A 10,118-nucleotide genomic window follows, 5' to 3' on the forward strand; every position below is an offset into this window, starting at 1 on the left:
GAAGAGAACAAGGGTTCTTGTTCCCTGGTGGAGGCTGTGGTGTGATCAGGACAGTTCTAGGCACCAGCAAAGCAAGCACATGCTTGGGGCGGCACATTTCCAGGGGCAGCATTCTTGACATCCTTTTTTTGGGGGGCAGTTGCGCTCTTAGAGCTGTGCTACTTAGACAGGGTGAGGGCGCTGCACCCCCGGCCACAGCAGGAAGGGGAAGCCCCAGTCCTGGGATGCTGAGCTGCCAGGGCCCAGCTGCTACCTGGGGAGGAGAGGGTGAGTCCTGCTGGGGAGCTGGGGCTGTGACGCCACATCTGTGCACTGTCTGCTGTGCTGTCTTGTGCCACCCCTTATATTGGGGCTTCTCTGCGCGGCCAGGCAGGGGACGGGGTAAAACCCCTGCAGGCGCTGAGAGCAGGTGACATCACTCCCTCTGCTTCCAGTGCCTCTCGTGAGCCCAGCCCCACCTGAGCTTGGGGTGGCAAAAAAACCTAGAGCTGGCTCTGAGTGTGATGTAAGCTGGCCATAGCTGGTCTGTAGGAGCTCCGTATAGCATACAACCCATCCCTGTTCCTTGGTAGTATAGTGGTGTGTATCCCTACCTGTTATACAGACAACTGGGATTTGATTCCCTGACAGTGAGGGTGATAACCTTTTGAATGGGGGGAAAGAAATGCCGGGCCTGGTGAGCACATGCCTCACCTCCTCCTTCTATGGTGACTTCCATTCACACCCTGCAGTGTGGATTTTCAGCTCGAGAGACAATTAGCCCACAAGGCCACCGTGCCTGCTTGCCCTAGCAAAAGCCTCTACATCGCCTTCCGCCACCGGGCCCGGCTTCAAGACCTGCATGTCTGGGCACTTTTTGGAGTCGCCAAGGGAAATACTCTGGCCAAGGGCACAAGGACAATCACCCAGCCAAACAGGGTGGCAGCTAGTGAAGGGGGCGAGGAAATGAGAAAAGCGGACAGGCAGCAGGCTGGGCTCCTGTCTTTTTCCCTTTTGTTACGATTTAACTGTGACAGGAATGGGGAGACTTGAGAAATAGCTGTGGCCACAGGTGAGGCAGGTGGCCACGCCAAGAGTGCATTTCCCTCTCTGTCACTTCATCAGCTGACAGCTGGCCATGATCATATACTGGTTAGTACTCTGTGCCATGGCTGCAACAACCTCTGCCATGATCGTATACTGGTTAGTACTCTGTGCCATGGCTGCAACAACCTCTGCTCGAATCCGAGTCACAGCATTGCTTTTGGATGGGGGATCTCCTGATGCAAGCTTAGCAGGTGAGCCTGATTACATCCATTTGCAAAGAGAGGCAGCAGCTGGTCCCTAGTTTCTGCTTGGAAAAGGAAAGTCAATCAGGAAAAGAGGAGCTGGGAAGAGTAACAGGAATTCTTCCTGGGCACCAACATCCGGAAGCAGCCTATTCCCTCCTGGAAAGGGGTGCTGAGCCGCCGGTCGATGAGCGAAACATCGCAGCGCTAAGAGGCTTGTCCCTGCGTTGGCTTGGGGTCTGCGGAGGCGCTGCGGGGCTTGGCTGCGGCTGGCCCAGGGGGCACCTTCGTGTGCAGGAGGGGAAGGCTCGGGGTTTTAGCTGGCCCGGGACTACTCCGGCCTCTATGGGGGCGGGACTCGGACGTCCGGCCAGCGCGGGGCTTCTCTGGCCGACGGGGGGTCGTTCGGCGGGGGCGAGTCTTGGCCCCGGCCGTAGGACTGGACAGAACGGGGGGTCTCAGGGCTCCGGCGGGGAGGGCGGAAGAGGCAGATCCCGGGGCTACCCTCCACTAAGGGGGGGCTCCATCCGCCCCCCCTTCTCAGACCACCGTGGGGGGCAGGGGAAGAGCTCCCGAGTCCCGCCCTTTGCTCTCAGCCCTTCCCCCCACCCCTGCGCCCAGCTTCCCCCAAGCGCTGCCTGCTGCCGCCCTCCCGTGCAGCCCCCTGGCCTGCCGCTGCCTCCCAGGCAGACAAGTCCCAAACAAGCCGAGCGCCCCAGCCGGAGCCCGGAGCCCGCCGCCCGCCCTGGGGTCCCCGCAGCGCGGCTCGCTCTGTACCACGTGCGCTGAAGCGCTCCTAGCCTTGTTGCTACGGCGACAGCACATGAAGGCCTCCGCGGCGTTTCGATTGGTCGGGGACGGGTTCGCCCCGCCCATGCTGGGGGTGGGCGGGGCCGCGGCCGGCAGGGTGCCTCGCAGGTTGATGGACGAGGGATATCCGCGGGGGGCCGGCGCGCGTCGCTCTCACGCGCTCTGCTCCGCCTGTCCCGCCCCTCCCTCCCTGTGGTCCTGTCACGCGCAGCGGCGTCACGCGCGAGGGGCGCCCCCGGGATCTCGAGGACCAGAGGATCGTCTGCGCGCTGCCCGAAGCCCCCGCGCGACCCACGCTCGTGGAGCCCGGTAGGTGGCGCGTGCCGGACCCGTTGGCGGGGCGGGCGAGCTGCGCCCCCCTGGGCAGGAGCTGGAGCCCCTCTGTGTCCGGACGGCTCCAGCAGCACCCCAAGGGCGCGCTGCGGCGGCGAGGACTCAGGGTTCCGTCTCGGAACCACAGCTCGACATCTTCCCTCCCAGACCTGGCAGGGGAAGAATCGCCCCTAGCGAGCCAGCCCGCTGTGTGTCTCGCTAGCCCGCCTTCGCTTGGCCAGTGGAAGGAGGCTCACTGGCCGGTGTCGGGCGGCCCTTGCAAGCTCTCTCCGGTTCTCTGCTCCCTGCCCAAGTGGATTTTCCTCACTCACTTGGGACTGGTGCTCAAATTCCTGGAAGGCCCATTATGCCATCATGGCTATTTCCACAACACCTCTAGCCAGCCTGGTGTCCAGCACAAATGATCAATCTGAAGAGGTGCTGCTGCTGCCGGGGGTTGTTGAGGGTGGGGTGCATCATGGGTGTTTAAAAGGAGGAGGGATCCCCTTGAATTTAGTTAACTGAAATCTCAGCTCAAATGTAGATGACTTTTTTTGCCTTTAGAAAGGCATGACCCTAACAGTGAAAAAAAAACAGCTGAAATGTTAGCACAGTGGGGGTTAAACCCTGCTTAAGGTCAGCAAATCCACTGTGTAAAACCAACACTTTCTCTAGTCTGAATATCTGCTCTTGGGGTCTTCCAGTCAAATCTACTCATTTCACTGACCAAAACAAGAGCTGACTGCAGAGCTAGTGTATGGCTGTGGGAAAGCGAGGTGGGTTCCAATATGCCTCATAACTGCCACAGTATGTCCAGCCAAGATCTGATTGCAAAATTCTTCATTTGGGATGTCGAAGGCAGAGGGCAGGTCACTGGGAGTATAAATAGAGAACTGTTATTTTACTGTCACTTTTTGGACTATAACTTCACTTTCAGATGTTGGAGGGAAATTACTCATGTAGTCAGCCTGTCCCCAACCACCCCTGGTAGCTTAGCAATAGTAAGTTACCTGTTCATTTTCCCTCCCTCTCCCCATTGGTGTCACTTCAGACATCCATTACATTAGCCATGGCTTTATGTAATTTCCTCTGACACCTTTGGAAGTTGGTCCTGGCACCTTTGGTCCCCACTCAGATAGTTCGGTAAGTGCCAAGGTGAAGAATGCAGTGCCATATGTTGTCCATGGGTAATATGGAAATGTCACTGGCATAATTAGCCTTTGAAGAAGTAGGTTCCACTGGTAGAGAATGGATAAACAGGCATCTAGATTGAAGGATCTTCTACCATATTTCAAATCCCAACCTGATTGGTGTTTCCTGACATGGGGGACTGGTTCCTTTCCCATCACTTATCTCTCTGCCACCCTTCATTACAAGACCGGGAGTGAATGACATTCTATTTTTAGATGTAAATTTCCCCCCTTCCCACACAAAACTACTGTTGTCCCAATGTGGAGGTTTTTAAAGGTATTTATATAAGATGTCCAGAAATGAAGCTGAGGAATTCCAGGATATGAGGAGGAAGTCATATTACCTGTCACTGAAAGGTTCCCCCCTCTAGCTGATTAAGGGGTATGTTGAGAGGCTCAGTGAGGAGGATAGTGGACTGGACGAAAGGGGAGCTGGCAATCAAGTGACAGGAAGGCAAAAATGCTCAAGAACTTAACAAGGAGATGGGGATGCCAGAGTGGTTGCAGAAATGTTGAGTTAGAGGAACATAACCGAAAAAGACAGGCAGGAATGAAATCTACCAATGCATCCCTCAGCATGTAGGATAAACCCATCTGATCCCTCCCCCTCAAGGCTTTAGAAAATGGATAAACTTCCAAGATCCCTGTGAATAAGACTGGGTAAGGGAGATTCCTTCCCAGCCTCAGATCTGACAGTTTGTTGTTTATCCCTGTGCATGTGAGTGAGAATCGCTGGTAGTTTGATATCTAGTCCTGTGAATCTGAGGCATAGAAAATGTGATTGATAGGGTTGAAATGAACATCATGTTCACTCTTACACTTCCTGCTGACTTGCTCTGCACTAGCGGGAGGGGAGGGGGATCTTGGTAGCTGAGGGAAATCAGCTGACAGGTTAGGTAGGGGAAAAACAGTCTCACACATGCACTCTTATGCAAATTTGATTTAGTTGGTTGCTCCAGTATTGAAAATCAACAAGAACTATATGAAATCAGTCAGTATGGTACCAAATTATATAAAACACTTAACATGTCATAAAAAATCAGAGATGGAAGCAATCTGTCAGGTCAACATCCTGTCCATTCCTCCACTGTGGTTTATGCAGAATTGTTCAGTACAGCACATTTTCCAGGACATTGTCCAATTTTTAATAATAACTGAGTGATGGGGTTTTCATCACTTTGCTTGGAAAATGGTGCTGTAGTCTTAATACCACAGAGGTCCCTGTTACAAAAAGGTGTATTGATCTCCATCTTAAATTTCCCCTTTGCTCAGATACTTCCTGTTGCTCTTTGTCATATTCCTGGATCATCCTTAATACTTTTTCTCCCTGCTTACTGTACCCTTAACATTTCATTTTCTCACAGTCTCCTCATCCTTAAGAAGGCATTTGCCTTAATTAATTTTATGCTATATCATATTTTAATTAGATGTATTCCTGGGTGACTGGCAGTCAGATCCAGCTGAGCCAGCAATTTGGGGATATCCCTAAGGGATTTTCAGAAACTCTTTGATGAGATCTCAGTAGCAATGATACACCATCTGCTTTTAAATATACTGCCCTTCATGTATAAGATCACTGAATACATCTAGAGAGAGATTTAAAAGGAAATTGTGGCACAGCACAAGAGAAGGAGTGATCCACTTATCAGTTAGGGAGGATGTTGGGAAGGTTTGACTGCTAACTTCCTGGATTTGGTACACAGAACAAGATAAGTGTATCATGTGGCGTCTCTATAATCCAAGTATTATGTTCCTTTGCGGTACAATTATGCTGCCATAGAGTATCACAGGGGCATGACATACATCTGCTTTGCCAATAGGACAGATATATGATGTAAGAATATTATTGGCTGGGAAGACAGGAGAATGTGTCTCAGTTGGTTTGGAGGTAGGGATGGGACAGAGATAGATGGGCAGTAGTAGCAGCAGAAGTTAATGTGACAAATCTCCTCCCTCCCTACCTTTGACCAATCCTGGAAAGGCCTGAGGAGTGCGACAGAGATAAGCAGCTAATAGTGTAGTAATAAAGCTCCCAAAATAATCAGACTCTCTCTTTGATGTGACTGTCACAGTTTGAAAGTAACTGTACCTGTATTCTCTACTCTGTGGTCCACTCCAGGAGTGCCCAGTCAGGTCTTCAGCCATTGACTGTCTCTGGCAGGAATCCTTGTCCCACTCCAATCTGACTGGGGGATTTAAGGCTGCACAGCTTCCTGCCTTACACTGTGATAGCCCCAGCAAGCCAGTCTGCCTGACAGCCGGAACCTGTACCAGGGGCGGCTCTAGGTATTTTGCCGCCCCAAGCACGGCAGGCAGGCTGCCTTCGGCGGCTTGCCTGCGGGAGGTCCCTGGTCCCGCGGATTCGGCGGCACGCCTGCGGGAGGTCCGCCGAAGCCGCGGGACCAGCGGACCCTCCTCAGGCATGTCGCTGAAGGCAATCTGCCTGCCGCCCTCGCGGTGACCGGCAGAGCGCCCCCCGTGGCTTGCCGCCCCAGGCACACGCTTGGCGTGCTGGTGCCTGGAGCTGCCCCTGACCTGTACATTGCTCTCAGTCTCTGAGGGTTATGACCAGTGTGTAGCCAGCAGTAACAAGTTACTACACAGTTATTTCTAAGCAAGCACAATTATTCTTGAAGTAGAAGCAGTACAGAGAAAACAGAAGAAAATAATAAACAGATTTAAACACACACAAAACATACCAAGAGTCACCCATCAGGCTTAAGGGGCCCTAGTTGGCCAAAGTGTTTCCAATACTTGGACAAAAGGTCCTGTCTGTTTGCTGGGTCATAAAGAAGGCCCTGTGTCAGTTCAAGATCATCGTCTTATAACAAAACCCCTTTGTCTGCTAGTGAATGTAGCTGCTCTGGGAGATTTTGGTCTCTCTAACCCATTCAGCTCTTGGTCTCTCTGTTGAGACTAACAAGGCAGATCGTTAACGCCAGTGGTGATGGGTTTTGTGTCTGGGTAAATTGAGTGCTTGTTGTTTTGCCTTTCTTAGGGGTATATTGGTTTGAAAAGGGAACCTCACAAGCAACCCAAGAGTGAAGTTTGATAAGAAAAATCAGCTGTTGGAGGTAAGTCACTTTTTAGGCCCACTTAAGCTACCGGGCATTCTATGAACATTTCACATCAGTTTAGATGCATTGCAGCCAGCAAATGAGCTGAAATCAGAGGCCGAGTCAAATGAAAAGCAGAAGTTAAAAACATGAATATGTTAATGAGAATTTTTTAAAAAATCCCCAACCCCCCAACCATTGCAGTCTAAATGCCTTTGTTTGTACACACAGGGAGACTAGAGAACATGCAATCTGAGGGTGAAGATGGTGCTTAACCAGGGCAGAGTGGGGCATAATTGGTGCTGAACCTTACAAAGTAGAGTGCCAAACTGGGGCAAAGCAGGGTACTAAAGGGCAGAACTAGGCATTAAAATAGAGCAAAGCTATGTTCTAAACTGGATGCAGGGGGGCTGTAAACGAGGATGGAGTGGCCTGGGTCCTTTTAGTTACGTAATCTCTGCCACGCCTCCTTATGTCTGATCAGTTTCCTGCTGTCATTCACCTTAAACCATCGAATCTGCTTCCCTCCCCCTTCTCCAGCAGCCATGCCCCACTTCTTGGACTGGTTCGTGCCAGTGTATCTGATGATCTCCATTCTCATCTTGGTGGGATTCGGCGCTTGCATATACTACTTTGAGCCGGGACTACAGGAGGCCCACAAGTGGCGGACGCAAAGACCGATCATGGAACGAGACCTTCGGAAAACACTGATGATGCGGGATAACCTTGCCTTTGGGGTGCCTGAGGTCTAGTATTCTGCGTGTGGGGCGTTTCTAGAGAAACGGCCAAACAGAGCCTTTTCTGGATGGGCCCTGGCTAACAAGGTTTGGTCTGGATGCATGTTTCTCCTCACTCAGGAGAGAATCTTCTACTGTCTAGTGACTGAAGAAGGGTAGTTTTCCTCTTTGCTGACATGGGTCTCTGTTAATCACCAGAGTTACCTCTTTTTTTCCCGTCTTCTTCTCCTCCCTTTCTAAGGCAAGGTTTGTGCACCTCTATTAACTCAAGGCTTTTAGGTCTACTCTAGACAAGATATTCATCACTCAGCAAAGGATCTCCTGCACCACTCCATGACCTGGATTTTTGGATCCACCAAAGGTAAAGGTCTCTGTTATTCATTATCCAATGGCGGATACCTGCACCTATACATTACCTTTAAAAAGAAAAATCTTATGGGCACCAGATGATAACAGATAGACTGGATATGGGACATAGATCTTTTTACTGCTAGGTTACTGGTTTAAATCTAGCCCAATTTGCTAGGGTCTGAAAGGTGTTATTATTGGATGCCTCTTTGGCAACTTACGTAAAATGAATTTGTTGGGTCTCAGTCCAGTTCGTCATGTGCAACTGTGCACATCACAGAAATCACCAATGCCACTGAATTGCCATCTGTGCTGGGAGTCTTATTAGAGAGGCCACGGATTGAATGAGCCATGGAGAGTGAATTCCCTACTCACCACTAGAGGTGATTTTCCCAGCTCTGGAGTGAGACACACAGGAGGGGCAAATGGAGTAAAGATTGCTTTATTGGTGCCCATTTGTACCTGTTTGGGGGATAGAGAACGTCAGTCTCCAGGGCTGTCAATTTAGTACTTTTATAGAATTGTAGAAGATTAGGATTGGAAGAGACCTCAGGAGGTCATCTAGTCCAATCCCCTGCTCAAAGCAGGGTCAACTTTCATGAGCACTACATTCACACACAATTTTCAGCTAAGGAGGTCTGTGTGGATCCTGCCAGGAAATCTCTTGCACCTCTCCTTGACCCAGGGCTCTGGATTTATCGCATAGGCCTCAACAGATTCATTACTAGACATTGGATCTTCTGCACCTGTCCATGACCCAGGGATCAAGGGTCCTTTATTATAAATAGATTTGCACTCATTCAGTCCTCTGTTCTACAGCATTTTTTGAAATGGATCCCTTAGTGCATCAGTTCTGGTGCTGCACCCTCTTGACTGTCCTCCACACTGAAAACTGTGAAATGCTCCTTGGAGAACCCTTCACTGTGAATCTCCGGAAAGAGACGCTGAGCCAGACAGGTGGAGATGGGGCACTGCTAATGACTGTGCTTTCTATATCCCACCTGTATACCATATGATGTGTATATGTACACTGTTTTTGCACTTTCCTCCACGCTTCCCTAGGGCTGATTTGCTAACAAAGTACTGTAAGAAAATGTGACTCCATGGGAGAGTGGGAATCCAGCACCTTTTTCTTCATTGCGAACAGTGTGCAAATCATAGCAGATAACACTGGCCCAACTCAGAGCCTATGACTTGAGGTATTCCACAGCAGGTACTACTGTGCCACACCTGCTTAGAACTCTAGTAAGACACTGGCTCCTGTTCCATGGTGCATTGTATCTCTGATCCATCATGCCCCTGACTGTTTCTCACTTACTCTGCCAACAAACCCCATTGTCCTTATTTCTATACATTATATATTATAAAACTCCACTGTTGACCAGTCATGCCCAGTTATCTACATTCCATATAGTACCACTGTCATATGGCACCACCGTGCCATTGTCAGTGCATTCCATACCAGTGCAGCACATTCATGGCCACCCTTTGATATACCCTGCTGCATATTTGATGATATTATTATACAGCCATTGTTGCCCTATGGGCACCCTTCTGTACATTCTATACCAGGGGTAGGCAACCTATGGCATGTGTGCCAAAGGCGGCACGCAAGCTGATTTTCAGTGGCACTCACACTGCCTGGGTCCTGGCCACCGGTCCAGGGGGCTCTGCATTCTAATTTAATTTTAAATGCAGTCTCTTAATTTTAAAAACCTTATTTACTTTACATACAACAATAGTTTAGTTGTATATTAGAGACTTATAGAAAGAGACCTTCTAAAAACATTAAAATGTATTACTGGCACGTGAAACCTTAAATTAGAGTGAATAAATGAAGACTCGGCACACCACTTCTGAAAGGTTGCCAACCCCTGTTCTATACCATTGTAACACAGTCCCTGCTGCCCTACTGTGCACGTCTGTACATTCCATACCATATGCACACACAAAGTGCTGCTGTTTTGTACATACTTCAGTACATTCCATAACATCAGACTGCTCTTGGTGCTGGTTCAGTGCCATGCTCCCTGGTGGCTCCATTGTGCAGCAGGAGCCATTAGACGCAGGGGTGCAGACAGGCTCCTCCCCTCATCATGGCTGCTGGATCAGCTCACAGCATATAGTCCCTAGGATGAGAGTTTTGGAGCCAGTGATAATTCTCACTGAAAACTGTTGACAGAGCTTTTTCATCCGTTACTGAATGAAGGATGGAGAACATATTATGTCGATTTAAGCGGGTGACTTGTCATTGGGGGTTGCTTGGGGAATAACGTTTATGTTAGCAGTGATGGCTGTGGTACAAATGGAAACTGTCCTCAACACCTGGCAAATGTCGGCCTTTATTGGCCATTTCATCTGCCCAGGTCAGATAAGGCATCATCACCCGCACCAAGG

General features: G+C 50.0%; 1 long non-coding RNA gene across 1 annotated transcript; it reads left to right on the forward strand.

Moving 5' to 3' along the window:
• Positions 1-2,232: 2,232 nt before the first annotated feature.
• Positions 2,233-9,357, forward strand: LOC120373393. Its single transcript, XR_005585523.1, has 3 exons — positions 2,233-2,387; positions 6,579-6,654; positions 7,177-9,357. It is a non-coding gene; the product is annotated as an uncharacterized LOC120373393 (long non-coding RNA).
• The last annotated feature ends 761 nt before the right edge of the window (positions 9,358-10,118 follow it).

This window comes from Mauremys reevesii, linkage group 1 (genome assembly GCF_016161935.1).
Source record: "Mauremys reevesii isolate NIE-2019 linkage group 1, ASM1616193v1, whole genome shotgun sequence".
NCBI lineage: Eukaryota > Metazoa > Chordata > Testudines > Geoemydidae > Mauremys > Mauremys reevesii.